We start from the raw sequence: 16,959 nt of genomic DNA, 5'->3' as shown, positions 1-16,959 counted from the left end.
TTTGTCAAAAGTTTATTTCTGCATCTATTGAAATGATCATATGGTTTTTCTCCTTCAATTTGTTAATATGGTTTATCACATTGATTGATTTGCGTATATTGAAGAATCCTTGCATTCCTGGGATAAACCCCACTTGATCATGGTGTACGATCCTTTTAATATGCTGTTGGATTGTTTTTGCTAGTATTGTGTTGAGGATTTTGCATCTATGTTCATCAGTGATATTGGCCTCTAGTTTTCTTTCTTTGTGACATCTCTGTCTGGTTTTGGTATCAGGGTGATGGTGGCCTCATAGAATGAGTTGGGGAGTGTTCCTCACTCTGCTATATTTTAGAAGAGTTTGAGAAGGATAGGTGTTAGCTCTTCTCTAAATGTTTGATAGAATTCGCCTGGGAAGCCATCTGGTCGTGGGCTTTTGTTTGTTGGAAGATTTTTAATTGTGGTCTCAATTTCAGTGCTTGTGATTGGTCTGTTTATATTTTCTATTTTTTCCTGGTTCAGTCTCAGAAGGTTGTGTTTTTCTAAGAATTTGTCCATTTCTTCCATGTTGTCCATTTTATTGGCATAGAGTTACTTGTAGTAATCTCTCATGATCCTTTGTATTTCTGCAGTGTCAGTTGTTACTTCTCCTTTTTCATTTCTAATTCTATTGATTTGAGTCTTCTCCCTTTTTTCCTTGATGAGTCTGGCTAATGGTTTATCAATTTTGTGTATCTTCTCAAAGAACCAGCTTTTAGTTTTATTGATCTTTGCTATTGTTTCCTTCATTTCCTTTTCATTTATTTCTGAGCTGATCTTTATTATTTCTTTCCTTCTGCTAACTTCGGGGGTTTTTTGTTCTTCTTTCTCTTACTGCTTTAGGTGTAAGGTTAGGTCGTTTATTTGAGACGTTTCTTGTTTCTTGAGGTAGGATTGTATTGCTATAAACTTCCCTTTTAGAACTGCTTTTGCTGCATCCCATAGGTTTTGGATCGTCATGTTTTCATTGTCATTTGTTTCTAGGTATTTCTTGATTTCCTCTTTGATTTCTTCAGTGATCGCTTGGTTATTAAGTAATGTATTGTTTAGCCTCCATGTGTTTGTATTTTTTACAGATTTTTTCCTGAAATTGATATCTAGTCTCACAGCATTGTTTTCCGAAAAGATACTTGATACGATTTCAATTTTCTTAAATTTACTGAGGCTTGATTTGTGACCCAAGATATGATCTATCCTGGAGAATGTTCCCTGAGCACTTGAGAAGAAAGTTATTCTGTTGCTTTTGGATGGAATGTCCTATAAATATCAATTAAGTCCATCTTTTTAAACTATCATTTCAAGCTTTTGTTTCCTTATTTATTTTCATTTTGGATGATCTGTCCATTGGTGAAAGTGGGGTGTTAAAGTCCCCTACTATGATTGTGTTACCTTCGATTTCCCCTTTTATGGCTTTTAGCATTTACCTTATGTATTGAGTTGCTCCTATGTTGGGTGCATAAATGTTAAAATTGTTATATCTTCTTCTTGGATTGATCCCATGATCATTATGTAGTGTCTTTCTTTGTCTCTTGTAATAACCTTTATTTTAAAGTCTATTTTGTCTGATATGAGAATTGCTACTCCAGCTTTCTTTTGATTTCCATTTGCATGGAATAACTTTTTCCATCCCCTCACTTTCAGTCTGTATGTGTCCCTAGGTCTGAAGTGGGTCTCTTGTAGACAGCATATATACGGGTCTTGTTTTTGGATCCATTCAGCCAGTCTATGTCTTTTGGTTGGAGCCTTTAATCCATTTACATTTAAGGTAATTAAGGATATGTATGTTCCCATTAGCATTTTCTTAATTGTTTTGGGTTTGTTATTGTAGGCCTTTTCCTTCTCTTGTGTTTCCTGCCTAGAGACATTCCTTTAGCATTTGTTGTAAAGCTGGTTTGGTGGTGCTGAGTAATCTTAGCTTTTGCTTGTCTGTAAAGGTTTTAATTTCTCCATCGAATCTGAATGAGATCCTTGCTGGGTAGAGTAATCTTGGTTGTAGGTTTTCCCCTTTCATCACTTTAAATATGTCCTGCCACTCCCTCCTGGCTTGCAGAGTTTATGTTGAAAGATCGGCTGTTAATCTTATGGGGATTCCCTTGTATGTTATTTGTTGTGTTTCCCTTGCTGCTTTTAATATTTTTTCTTTGTATTTAATTTTTGATAGTTTGTTTATTATGTGTCTTTGTGTGTTTCTCCTTGGATTTATCCTGTATGGGACTCTCTCTGCTTTCTGGACTTGACTGACTATTTCCTTTCCCATATTAGGGAAGTGTTCAACTATTATCTCTTGAAATATTTTCTCAGTCCCTTTCTTTTTCTCTTTTTCTTCGGGGACCGCTATAATTCAAATGTTGGTGTGTTTAATGTTGTCCCAGAGGTCTCTAATACTGTCCTCAATTCTTTTCATTCTTTTTTCTTTATTCTGCTCTGCAGTAGTTAGTTCCACTATTTTATCTTCCCGGTCACTTATCCGTTCTTCTGCCTCAGTTATTCTGCTATTGATTCCTTCTTGAGAATTTTTAATTTCATTTATTGTGTTGTTCATCATTGTTTGTTTGCTCTTTAGTTCTTCTAGGTCCTTGTTAAACGTTTCTAGTATTTTCTCCATTCTATTTTCAAGATTTTGGATCATGTTTAGTATCATTACTCTGAATTCTTTTTCATGTAGACTGCCTATTCCCTCTTCATTTGTTTGGTCTGGTGGGTTTTTAGCTTGCTCCTTCATCTGCTGTGTGTTTCTCTCTCTTCTCATTTTGCTTCACTTACTGTTTTTGGGGTCTCCTTTTTGCAGGCTGCAGGTTCGTAGTTCCTGTTGTTTTTGGTGTCTGCCCCCAGTGGCTATGGTTGGTTCAGTGGGTTGTGTAGGCTTGTTGGTGGAGGGTACTGGTGCCTGTGTTCTGGTGGATGAGGCTGGATCTTGTCTTTCTGGGGGGCAGGACCTGGTCTGGTGGTGTGTTTTGGGGTGTCTGTGACCTTATTATGATTTTAGGCAGCCTCTGTGCTAATGGATGGGGTTGTGTTCCTGTCTTGCTAGTTGTTTGGCATAGGGTGTCCAGCACTGTAGCTTGCTGGTTGTTGAGTGGAGTTGGGTCTTTGCATTGAGATGGAGATCTCTGGGAGAGCTTTCGCTGTTTGATATTACGTGGAGCCATGAGGTCTCTAGTGGACCAATGTCCTGCATTCAGCTCTCCCACCTCAGAGGCACAGGCCTGACAGCCGGCTGGAGCACCAAGACCCTGTCAGCTACTCGGCTGGGATTTATTCATTTTCTGGTTTCTTTGAAAGATATAGAGACTTGTGAAGATATAAGAGAAGGATAGAAAGGACCCGCAAAGTATACCCAACAATGACAACAAAAAGCAACAAAGCTAAAAGAGGAGTGATCTTCTCCCCTTCTTCTCCATTTACCAGACCAATTCTGTGTTCTTAAACCTCTGCTTCTGGGAAGGTGGGAAACTGGGATCTTAAGAGTTGTTGAGAAATCTGGAAACTTCGGGATTTTGGACTTCAAGAAATTTCCAGGCCCAGGAGGGTGACCAAGAAAATGGCGAAGTGGCCTTCCTTATTATTTTTTTATTGAGGGGAAGGATCTTGTTTGCAGCAAAATTGTTAGGAATGCACGGAGTGGTACAATTTGATGTTTTAGAGCATTTATAGAATATTTAAGTCTAATAAAAATAATAAATAGAAATTTGCATACTGGTTTCTTCTACTGAGTAAAGGTAAACATAAAATCATATTTTTTCACTTTTTAAATTTCCATTTTTCATTTTGATTGGCTGATTGTGTGGGTTTATATTCTAGTGGTGTAACCAACTTGTTCCATATGCATTTGTACAATGATAATCATAGATGGAATTTCTGCCTAGTGTTTACTACAAGCTGGACACTGTTCTAAGTACTTTCAAATATATTATGACAATACTTATCATCAAAACAAGTTATAAGGCAGATAGATTTTTCTCATTTAAGGAAGTGAAGGTGAAGAAAAGTTAAGTAATTTGCCCAAGGTCACTATACAATAATTGTCAGAGATGGGATTTGAACTTAGGCAGTGTGAGAAATTTGTATATGCATCTGGTTTTGTATATGTTAATATTATAAGCATTCTCAAGTTTTTTTGTGGATGACAGTGAGTGATGTAAAAATTAGCCCTAAATATAGATTCACTTGTTTGCCACATTTGTGTGTTTGTGTGTGTAATACACCTTTTCTTTTAAATTATTTCCCCATTTAAAAAATAACAAAGCATTAAGTTCAGCTGTAAAGTAAATGGTTATTCTGGTTTTACCTGAGACAGAGGAAACCACTAAAGGAAAATACGTTATTCCATACAGGTCTTGCCAGCACCAAAGTTGGATCTGGGAGTAGGTTTAATATTCCCTGTCCTGTTCATCACAAGGCAGTTCCCTCTAGGAAGTAAATACAACATCCTTTATATCTGGCAAATCTAAATCTATAGCTATGTTGTCCGAATCTTCTAGAAAAATAATAACCTTCATGGGACAGAGAAATCAAAGATGTATCATTTAAAAAAATAGGTATTAACTGTATTTTAAATACAGCATAAAATATAATGTCAACATTTTTGAAGGAATAAGACAAAAATAAATCGGGCCAATTTGCTAAATTCTCCATAGTGCTTGAGCATCAATGTCCTTTAAGTACATTTTTTCATAACAACTCTTCTGAAAAAAATGTCTTTTATCACTTCAGTGTGTAGCCTAAAATTAAATATCATCCCTCCTAATATGAATTTCCTTTTAAATTAATACAGGGCGATTAGTTTTGTTCATGTGAACTTTGTAAGTGAAGCCTTATTATCATAATATTTTATTATTTGTCTTCACTTGAAAGTCAGATTCCATTTTGTTTTCTTTTATTCCGTGTCAGGATGTAGTTCCTTTAGCAATGACAAGAAGAACATGGCAAAAGGCTAAATTATATTGTTTGCTACTATGTTTGCCTATCTGATCATGCAGGTTAATGAGGCCGCTTTAGGTAACCGAGGACTCCTAACAATAAGGTTCGGTGATTATATAAATTCAACAGAATCACTGTCAAACCATGATTATAATATGGCGCTGTTTTTACCCCTTCAAGGCATTTTCCTCTCTATTTATGAAAAAATGACTTTGATGTGATGGGATAGACTACTGGGTATTGACGTCTTTTTAAAAAAACCTACTTTAAAATAGAAAGGTACCCAGCTATGAAAAAACAACAATGAAGAGAAAATGAGAAAGCAGGTTGATTTAGTCCCTTGTGTATGTATCTATATAGGAACATTTCAAGATAACTTTTTAAAATTCAGTAATTAGGAATAAGTCATATATCTATCTATCTATATATAAAGCATACAATGAGTAAATATCAATATTTACACTTAGAGCAGTGAATGAAGCAATCGAGAAAGCTGAGAATAGTCTTCTCAATTGTGATTTGGGATTTAGTGATGGAGCTGTAGGAAATATTTTTCTGTGGGACTGGGTTTACCAACTTGGAGCTTCTCAAGGAATCTTGGTCAAGGCATTTAATTATGCCATCTGAGACTTCACCAGTGTGCTAGGAGCATGCAGCCATTTTGCTGTACATTGAAATGTTGCCATGAAGATGGATGATCACGTTTCTCAGCAATAGCCATACCATGGAAGCAGTGTGTGTTTTACCAAAAAAAAAAAAAAAAAAAAGGTAGAAGATGAAAAACACGATATTTTTATTAAAAATGACTGGAATATAAAGTCTGAAGACAAAGGAATTATGACTTGAAATAGTGTTTTGCATAGTTCTGGAAAAATGTAACTACTCAAATGCAGTTACGTGGCTGCTGTGGTAATTCTTTTACCTGTATTTTACTCACCTCCTGCCTCATGTGCTGTTAGTACTCTGCTCTTTCACACAGCTGGCAGCTGAGTTGCAAGAACTTTGTCAAAAGAACTTTGAATATGATTCTGACAACCTTGGTGGCCAGAATTTTTTTGGCTTTTTTAGGAGACAGGTGAATAACACAGAGTTAAGGGGGAAAGGAACCCTTTTAGGCGACAGAAGCTGTAAGTTGCCAGTGACAAATACAAATGAACTTACTTGCCAAAACTAACTAACTAACTAATTAAGAAAGAAAGAAAAAGAAAAAGAGAAAAAGAAAAATATTTGAATTTGATTCTAATCTCATATAAACCAGATTATATGCTTTTTAAGGAACGTAAGATCCACAGCTTTGCATTTCATCTGAATAACAAATATCAATTAGGAGTACATTATGAATAATACATATGAGTATTTAAGGTATACAGTGTTAGGAAAGAAGGTCTCTGTAGAGGCAGCTGGCAGGTGTTTCTGGTATGTGTGAAGTTACCCAAAATCGGGCTGTTGGAAAATATTATTCTTTTATAACTACATCTTTATTAGAAATTCAGGAAGTACTTACAATGTTGTTTGAACAACTTCCCAACATGTAAGTTATGTGGCAAAGCTTAGATGTGGTAAAAATATGATGGATTAGAAAGAGACTTTACATCTTTAAAAGAGAAAGATGTTCAATTGCATTGTTAAAGGAACTATACTTACTTGAATTAACAGCTGCTGACTTTTGCTTGGGGTTTTTTCCAGATGTCAACAGAAAGGATAAATATAATCCTTAATTACTCTCCTTGCATTTGCCAAGCACCCAGGCCAAGTTCAGGTGAATAGCACAGAGAGTTGAGGGGAAAGAAAGCCTGTAATCCCTTCACCATTCCTTGAAAGCACGATTAATGCCATGTTAATTGAAATGGTTTCATTTTGTTCAGACTATTTCTTGAAAATTCAGGCACTAAGAAATGTCTGCATGGGGAAGGGGAAGGATAAGCAGGGACGAAGTGAGAGAGTGGCATGGACATATACACACTACCAAATATAAAATAGATAGCTAGTGGGAAGCAGCTGCATAGCACAGGAAGATCAGCTCGGTGCTTTGTGTCCACCTAGAGGGGTGGGTGGGAGGGAGATGCAAGAGGGAGGAGATATGGGGATATATGTATATGTATAGCTGATTCACTTTGTTATACAGCAGAAACTAACACACCATTGTAAAGCAATTATACTCCAATAAAGATGTTAAAAACAATGTCTGTTGTTATGTTTTAGTTGAAATGGATTTTTAAAATATTTTAAATGATGTTGTTATTGATCTCTTGTAAATAACAGCTGAGTACACTGCCCTAAAAAACAAATACAATGAAACCCTCATCTTATCCGTTGAAATTTTAGAACCCAGTGATGATGAAGCATCAGGATTCCTTGGTCACTCTTTTGAGAGTGCACTGAGGAAGCAAATTTCAGGAGCAAGAGTAATATCTTTTTAACATTGTGGTACCTGATAGCAGAATGGTAATGTAACATTTCACCCAACTTTCACTGGCATCAATTTCCATTTGTAAAACAGAGAGGTTTTAAGGTCCTTTCTGGCAGGTATCTTAACTACTTGAGAGGACTGGTCCTCCTCTAAATTTGGTGATATTTGTAGATTTTTCAAGAAAATAGTTGGAAAAGCTCCTTTAGGGAATGAAAGAATAAATTTCTCTGGTTCATTTTTCTTTTTTACTGCTCAAACTGAAGTATGTTCTCCTTTTTTCCCTCCCTCCCTTTCTTCTTTCTTCCTCCTTCCATGTTGTTCCTTATTCTCCTCCTTTTGTTTCACTTTACTCCCTCTCTCCCTTGCTTCTTTTTTACCTTTATTTCTATTTTTGGTCTCAGATGCTTATTAAAATCCACAAAAACTACCAAAACATCTGCTTGAGTTAAGATGCTTATCGGTTTTCTTAAATTGAAAGTTCAGAGGTATTCTGGCTTCAGCTGATAGTTGATCAAAGACACCCTGAGTACCTGGTTTCTTTCCACTTCTGTACGTACCTTCTGCAGGGTCAACTTTGTAATTCAGACTTCCCTTTAAAGATTACTTCTTTTTTTTGATAGCTTTCATGGGAAATCAGGAAAAACTTTTGCCCCGAAACTCATCTTTTTTCATAGCCATAATTGAACCTGGCCCAAATCTGAAGTCATTGTTAGCCAAGCAAATGAAATTTCTGATTTGCTTAAGCCAAGGTATTTCAGTTTGGGCTCAATACCACCCCAAATGCATGGCCTAAGATGAAGGAGATGTGATTCACTAAAAGGAATCTGCCTGCTACACTCAGTCTCTGGGGGATTTCACTTAGTCCTGGGACTTTAAATTTAATAAAACGCTAGTAATTATATTTTACAAATATGTTACATAATACGTAATAAGCAGTCAGTTATATATATACATATATATATATATATATGTGTGTGTATATGTGTATATATATTCGTACATGTATTTCCATTGTGTGTATGTATATGTATGTATGCATATATGTGTATATATATATCTCTCCAGTGTGGGACACTCCTCTTCCATTTTTTTTCTGCATCCAGCCTCCTACTCAACACTTCTACTTTGACATCTAATAGGCCCCTACAATTTAGCATGTCTGATATCAAACTCTTGATTTCCATACCCTGTGCACTACTTTCCTCTTCTGTTCTTTCCTATCAGTAAAAATTTACCCAGCTGCTCAGTACAAACATTTTGGAGTCATTCTTGATACTTTTTCCTCCCACTTCAGATCTGTTTGGCTCCATATTCATTATGTATCCTGACTCCACCCACCCGCCCTCCACTGCCACTACTGCTCTCATAAAGCTACCATCATCTCATTTCTATAATAAGCTCATGACTCTTCTTGGGGCTTCAGCTCTCACCCCCTCATTCTATTCTATTCTATCCTATTCTATTCTATTATCTATAAACAATTATGTCTTAAAAACATTAGTCAGATTTTGTGAGAAAGCCTAGTGTCATTCCATCACACTGAGAATAATTTCCAAATTTCTTAATATGACATAAAAGGTCCTTCATAATCTGACCCTTGGATGTCTCACCACCTTCATTGTTTCCCCATTTATAATCTCTGCTCCGGTCACATGCCTTTCTGGCAGTTCCTCAAGAGCAATAAGTACTTTTACTGTTCTAAGCTTCTTCACTTGCTCTTCCCTCTGCCTGAAATGCTCTTCCCTAAGGTCTTGTCATAATTCAGCTTAATTCCTCATTTTTTTTTCCCATGTCACAACTCAGATTCTACTTTTTCAAAGAAAACTTTTCTGACACCCCCATTGCCACCTAAAATTGCCTCCCTCTCATCATTTTTAACTATCCCCTTACCCTGCTTTATTTTTAAAAATAATTTTTCAATTTTTTTTCAAAGTGCTACCTAATGTTATATGTATGCATATATATCCTATATCCTATCCCATCCCATCCTATCCTATCCTATCATCATTTATCACACTTGCATGCAACCTCCATGAATGCAGGAACTTTGTTTCATTCACTTCTGTATCCACAGTACATAGAACACTGGTTGGAATATAATGAATGCTCAATATATATATAATATATAGTGAATAAAAGTCTATAATGGCAGTTTTCAAACTAAATTCTAGTATGGGCTGCAATTTGAAATAGCAGTGCCTTAAAATTATTTTCTAACATTTATTTTCCTGGTATGATAACTAAAAGGTTTGTTACCCATTCTGGGTGCTGCTATTCATTCTTCCTTTTTTCTATTCTTTTCTTTGTGTGTGTGTACGTGTGTATGTGTGTGTGTGTGTGTGTGTGTGTGTGTGGCTTGCCTTTAGCTCTTTTTCTTTAGTGGGTCCATAAGAACCACCAATGAGTAGAAGAAAATAAGAAATTATGTATTTGGGAGACTATTTGTAATGATTAATTAATCATCCATTCTTCTGTTAAAGATGAATACTTTTTTTCTTTTGGTGAAGTATTTAATATTTACTGAGCAGAGATAGAGTCTGCTCAAGTTGTAGGTGTTGAAGTCCTGGAGTTCACAATCATGTTAATACATTATTTTTGCTGGATACCTATGTTTTTATGTAAGAAATAGTGGGCTAATGCATTTTGTACTTCAGCTATTTCACCTTTCCTATTTGCTATAATGTTAAACATGTTCTCTTCTGTGGGACTTTGTAATGTGCCTTTGAGACAGAAATGCATGTGTGGGAAAGCATTTTTAAAAGGCCTTATTATACATCATTTATTTGTTATGTTATAATATACCAGTACTTTATTGGGCCTCATCTGTCGAAACTTGATAAAGGATAATTAACTGCAGGCAAAGTCCAGATTTGGGGATTCTTTCATCTACCATTAGAATAAGAACTTGCATGTATGCCATTAACTATATAGATTCCAAAGCATGGTTAAAACATGACATTATCTCTTTCAAGCCTGGTGCTATGAAATTATCTTATTATATAAACAAATTAATACAGGATTTAGGAAAAAAGTTTTATGTCATATTTTTCTTTCTTATTATTTTGGGAACACTTAATCTTTTAGAATGATTACAAATTTATTAAAAGCATTAAGCATTTTAGTTCAGTCCACTCTTAAGGTGAAGGGAATTGGGCTCTACCTTTTGAAGGTAGGATGATCAAAGAATTCACAGACATATTTTAAATCTGTAATACCTTTGGAGAGAAGGGAGGAGGTAGTTACTGGGAGGGAACATAGAATGAGAGACTTGAGGGACTTGGAAGATACTCTATTTCTTGATTGACTATTGCTTACATTGGTGTGTTTCCTTTGTGAAAATTCCCTGTGCTCTACACTTTTGTGAATTTTCTGTATGTGTGTTATATTACTATAAAAGAGTTAAAATGCTTAGTGCTAATTTTGATCATCTTTCACTAAAACAGTTAGCCATTTGAAGAGATACTTTAAAAAAGATACACAGGATAAAAAATATATTGTTAAGTGTAAACAGGCTAATTAATCATGTAGATGTGCCATTTCTCTGTTGAAGCAAATATTGCACAATAAGTTGATATTTCCTAGGTCCACCAGAACACCAAATATCCTAGCATAAATTATCACAATATATGATGGTTCAGGGCACCTCTAGTTCTTAGAATTCATGAAGGCAGTAAATTTTTTTCTTGCTCAATTCCAGTTAGTTAGAAGATTAAATAATTCTCCTTAAAATTGTAGTTATGCTGGATTCATGATATATGTTTGCCCAAGATGCGTCAGGACAAGCACAGATCCTGCAGAGAATATGAGTTCTGTGGCCCTAGAGACACTATTTGGTACTAAGTGGTTGTGGCATTGTCTCAAATATTGGAGATGCAGATGCACCTTGGATTTACTAAAGAGTTGCATTTTCCATTACATTTGTCTCTGTGTTAAATGCTGCTATGAAAAATGAGCAGATAAGTAAGAGACTCTCTTGGGTGTAGAATATATGGGAAGAGAGAAAACTTGCACAAGCCTCTTAGATAGCCTCATCCACTGGAGGGGAGACAGAAGAAGCAAGAAGAACTACACTCCTGCAGCCTGTGAAACAAAAACCACATTCACAGAAAGATAGACAAGCTGAAAAGGCAGAGGGCTATGTACCAGATGAGGGAACAAGATAAAACCCCAGAAAAACAACTAAATGAAGTGGAGATAGGCAGCCTTCGAGGAAAAGAATTCAGAATAATGATAGTGAAGATGATCCAGGACCTCAGAAAAAGAATGGAGGCAAAGATTGAGAATATGCAAGAAATGTTTAACAAAGACCTAGAAGAATTAAAGAACAAACAAACAGAGATGAACAATACAATAACTGAAATGGAAACTACACTAGAAGGAATCAATAGCAGAAACACTGAGGCAGAAGAACGGATAAGTGACCTGGAAGACAGAATGGTGGAATTCACTGCTGCAGAACAAAATAAAGAAAAAAGAATGAAAAGAAATGAAGACAGCCTGAGAGACCTCTGGGACAACATTAAATGCAACAACATTTGCATTATAGGGGTCCCAGAAGGAGAAGAGAGAGAGAAAGGACCAGAGAAAATATTTGAAGAGATTATAGTCGAAAACTTCCCTAACATGGGAAAGGAAATAGCCACCCAAGTCCAGGAAGCGCAGCGAGTCCCATACAGGATAAACCCAAGGAGAAACACGCCGAGACACATAGTAATCAAATTGGCAAAAATTAAAGACAAAGAAAAATTATTGAAAGCAGCAAGGGAAAAACGACAAATAATATACAAGAGAACTCCCATAAGGTTAACAACTGATTTCTCAGCAGAAACTCTAAAAACCAGAAGGGGGTGGCATGATATACTTAAAGTGATGAAAGGGAAGAACCTACAACCAAGATTACTCTACCCAGCAAGGATCTCATTCAGATTCGATGGAGAAATCAAAAGCTTTACAGACAAGCAAAAGCTAAGAGAATTCAGCACCACCAAACCATCTCTACAACAAATGCTAAAGGAACTTCTCTAAGTGGGAAACACAAGAGAAGAAAAGGACCTACAAAAACAAACCCAAAACAATTAAGAAAATGGTCATAGGAACATACATATCAATAATTACCTTAAACGTGAATGGATTTAATGCTCCAACCAAAAGACACAGGCTTCCTGAATGGATACAAAAACAAGACCTATCTATATGCTGTCTAAAAGAGACCCACTTCAGACCTAGGGACACATACAGACTGAAAGTGAGGGGATGGAAAAAGATATTCCATGCAAATGGAAATCAAAAGAAAGCTGAAGTAGCAATACTCATATCAGACAAAATAGACTTTAAAATAAAGAATGTTACAAGAGGCAAGGAAGGACACTACATAATGATTAAGGGATCAATCCAAGAATAAGGTATAACAATTATAAGTATATATGCAGCCAACATAGGAGCACCTCAATACATAAGGCAACTGCTAACAGCTATAAAAGACAAAATCGACAGTAACACAGTAATAGTGGGGGACTTTAAAAACCTCACTTACACCAATGGACAGATCATCCAAAATGAAAATTAATAAGGAAACACAAGCTTTAAATGACACAATAGACCAGATAGATTTATTTGACATTTAAGGACATTCCATCCAAAAACAGCAAATTACACTTTCTTCTCAAGTGCGCACAGAACATTCTCCAGGATAGATCATATCTTGGGTCACAAATCAAGCCTCAGTAAATTTAAGAAAATTGAAATCATATCAAGCATCTTTTCTGACTACAACGCTATGAGATTAGAAATGAATTACAGGGAAAAAAACGTAAAAAACACAAACACATGGAGGCTAAACACTACGTTACTAAATAACCAAGAGATCACTGAAGAAATCAAAGAGGAAATCAAAATATACCTAGAGACAAACGACAATGAAAACACGACGATCCAAAACCTATGGGATGCAGCAAAAGCAGTTCTGAGGGAAGTTTATAGCTATACAAGCGTACCTCAAGAAACAAGAAAAATCTCAAATAAACAATCTAACCTTACACCTAAAGGAGCTAGAGAAAGAAGAACAAACAAAACCCAACGTTAGCAGAAGGAAAGAGATCATAAAGATCAGAGCAGAAATAAATGAAGTAGAAACAAAGAAAACAATAGCAAAGATCAATAAAACTAACAGCTGTTTCTTTGGGAAGATAAACAAAATTGATAAACCATTAGCCAGACTCATCAAGAAAAAGAGGGAGAGGACTCAAATCAATAAAATTAGAAATGAAAAAGGAGAAGTTACAACAGACACCGCAGAAATACAAAGCATCCTAAGAGACTACTACAAGCAACTCTATGCCAATAAAATGGACAACCTGGAAGAAATGGACAAATTCTTAGAAAGTTATAACCTTCCAAGACTGAACCAGGAAGAAATAGAAAATATGTCCAGACCAATCACAAGTAATGAAATTGAAACTGTGATTAAAAATCTTCCAACAAACAAAAGCCCAGGACCAGATGGCTTCACAGGTGAATTCTATGAAACATTTAGAGAAAAGCTAACACCCATCCTTCTCAAACTCTTCCAAAAAATTGCAGAGGAAGGAACACTCCCAAACTCATTCTATGAGGCCACCATCACCCTGATAGCAATGCCAGAAAAAGATACTACAAAAAAAGAAAATTACAGACCAATATCACTGATGAATATAGATGCAGAAATCCTCAACAAAATACTAGCAAACAGAATCCAACAACACATTAAAAGGATCATGCACCATGGTCAAGTGGGATTTAGCCCAGGGATGCAAGGATTCTTCAATATACGCAAATCAGTGTGATACACCTTATTAACAAATTGAAGAATAAAAACCATATGATCATCTCAATAGATGCAGAAAAAGCTTTTGACAAAATTCAACACCCATTTATGATAAAAACTCTCCAGAAAGTGGGCATAGAGGGAACCTACCTCAACATAATAAAGGCCATATATGACAAACCCACAGCAAACATCATTCTCAATCGTGAAAAACTGAAAGCATTTCCTCTAAGATCAGGAACGAGACAAGGATGTCCACTCTCACCACTATTATTCAACATAGTTTTGGAAGTCCTAGCCATGGCAATCAGAGAAGAAAAAGAAATAAAAGGAATACAAATTGGAAAAGAAGAAGTAAAACTGTCACTGTTTGCAGTTGGCATGATACTATACATCGAGAATCCTAAAGATGCCACCAGAAAACTACTAGAGCTAAGCAATGAATTTGGTAAAGTTGCATGATACAAAATAAATGCAGAGAAATCTCTTGCAATCCTATACACTAATGATGAAAAATCAGAAAGAGAAAGTAAGGAAACAATCCCATTTACCATTGCAACAAGAATAATAAAATACCTAGGAATAAACCTACCTAGGGAGACAAAAGACCTGTATGTAGAAAACTATAAGACACTGATGAAAGAAATTAAAGATGATACCAACAGATGGAGAGATATACCATGTTCTTGGATTGGAAGAATCAATATTGTGAAAATGACTATGCTACCCAAAGCAATCTAAAGATTCAGTGCAATTCCTATCAAATTACCAATGGCATTTTACGGAACTAGAACAAAAAATCTTAAAATTTGTATGGAGACACAAAAGCCCCCAAATAGCCAAAGCAGTCTTGAGGGGAAAAAATGGAGCTGGAGGAATCAGACTCCCTGAGTTCAGACTATACTACAAAGCTACAGTAATCAAGACAATATGGTACTGGCACAAAAACAGAAACGTAGATCAATGGAACAAGATAGAAAGCCCCGAGATAAACCCACACACCTATGGTCAACTAATCTATGACAAAGGAGGCAAGGATATACAATGGAGAAAAGACAGTCTCCTCAATAAGTGGTGATGGGAAAACTGGACAGGTACACGTAAAAGAATGAAATTAGAACACTCCCTAACACCATACACAAAAATAAACTCAAAATGGATTGGAGACCTAAATGTAAGACCAGACACTATAAAACTCAGAACACTCTTTGACATAAATCACAGCAAGATCTTTTTTGATCCACCTCCTAGAGTAATGGAAATAAAAACAAAAATAAACAAATGGGACCTAATGAAACGTCAAAGCTTTTGCACAGCAAAGGAAACCATAAACAAGACGAAAAGACAACCCTCAGAATGGGAGAAAATATAGGCAGACGAATCAACGGACAAAGGATTAATCTCCAAAATGTATAAACAGCTCATGCACTCAATATTAAGAAAACAAACAACCCAGTCCAAAAATGGGCAGAAGACCTAAATAGACATTTCTCCAAAGAAGACATACAGATGGCCAAGAGGCACATGAAAAGCTGCTCAACATCACTAATTATCAGAGAAATGCAAATCAAAACTTCAATGAGGTATCACCTCACACCAGTGAGAATGGGCATCATCAGAAAATCTACAAACAACAAATGCTGGAGAGGGTGTGGAGAAAAGGGAACCCTCTTGCACTGTTGGTGGGAATGTAAATTGATACAGCCACTATGGAGAACAATATGGAGGTTCCTTAAAAAACTAAAAATAGAATTACCATATGACCCAGCAATCCCACTGCTGGTCATATACCCAGAGAAAACCATAATTCCATAAGCCACATGCACCCCAATGTTCATTGCAGCACTATTTACAATAGCCAGGTTATGGAAGCAACCTAAATGCCCATCGACAGAGGAATGGATAAAGAAGATGTGGTACATATATACAATGGAATATTACTCAGACATAAAAAGGAACAGAATTGGGTCATTTGTTGAGATGTGGATGGATCTAGAGACTGTCATACAGAATGAAGTAAGTCAGAAAGAGAAAAACAAATATGGTATATTAACGCATGTATGTGGAACCTAGAAAAATGGTACAGATGAACCAGCTGTCGTGCGCAGGCTCAGTAGTTGTGGTGCACGGGCTTAGTTGCTCCGCAGCACATGGGATCTTCCCGGACCAGGGCTCGAACCCGTGTCCCCTGCATTGGCAGGCGGATTCTTAACCACTGGGCTACCAGGGAAGTCCCAATCCACTGCTTTTTTAAACCTCTGAAATTACTTCCATGACGATGAATTCTGGTTCTACTGATATGTGACATTAGAAAAGTGACAAGGGATGTTTGAGAATTATGGCAGAGTGTACTTTGGAGAGGTCCCATTTTCTATATGTAAAGCTACTGGGTTCACTCTTTATGTAATTCTGAACTCAAATGAAAATTAATATATGGTAATCGGAGTTCACCTCTTGAGAATACTTATCTTGAGAATACCACTTTTTTCTAAGTGTTCATTAGCAAAAGTAATAAATCTAATATTCTCTCCCAAATAATCATGCATTAAAAAACTATTCCAGAACCAGGGTACAAATGTGCATCATCTGAATTAACTAAAGTACAATTTTAAAGAAACTTAAAGATCAATTTTAAGCAGGTGCTAGGATTTTATTAACTATTTTTTTACTTGCCACAAAAGGGAGCCATCTCTCTTTGTCAATCAAGGCTCATACACTTCATTTAGAATTTTTGACATTTGTAGATATAAATAGAGCATGTGAATAAGAGCAGGATATTTAGGCAACTCTTTTAGCAGAGTTCTGAAGG

The 16,959-nt window shown here is 36.1% G+C and overlaps 1 protein-coding gene across 3 annotated transcripts in view; it reads left to right on the top strand.

Moving 5' to 3' along the window:
- Positions 1-16,959, top strand: part of LOC309658989 (uncharacterized protein) — a 703,210-nt gene that overhangs the window by 301,497 nt on the left and 384,754 nt on the right. The gene's annotated exons all lie outside the window — the stretch shown is intronic.

This window comes from Balaenoptera physalus (assembly GCF_965194825.1).
Source record: "Balaenoptera physalus genome assembly, chromosome: 3".
In the NCBI taxonomy this organism is placed as follows: domain Eukaryota; kingdom Metazoa; phylum Chordata; class Mammalia; order Artiodactyla; family Balaenopteridae; genus Balaenoptera; species Balaenoptera physalus.
Note: the sequence above shows the minus strand (reverse complement) of the source record. Positions and strands in the feature narration are given on the sequence as shown.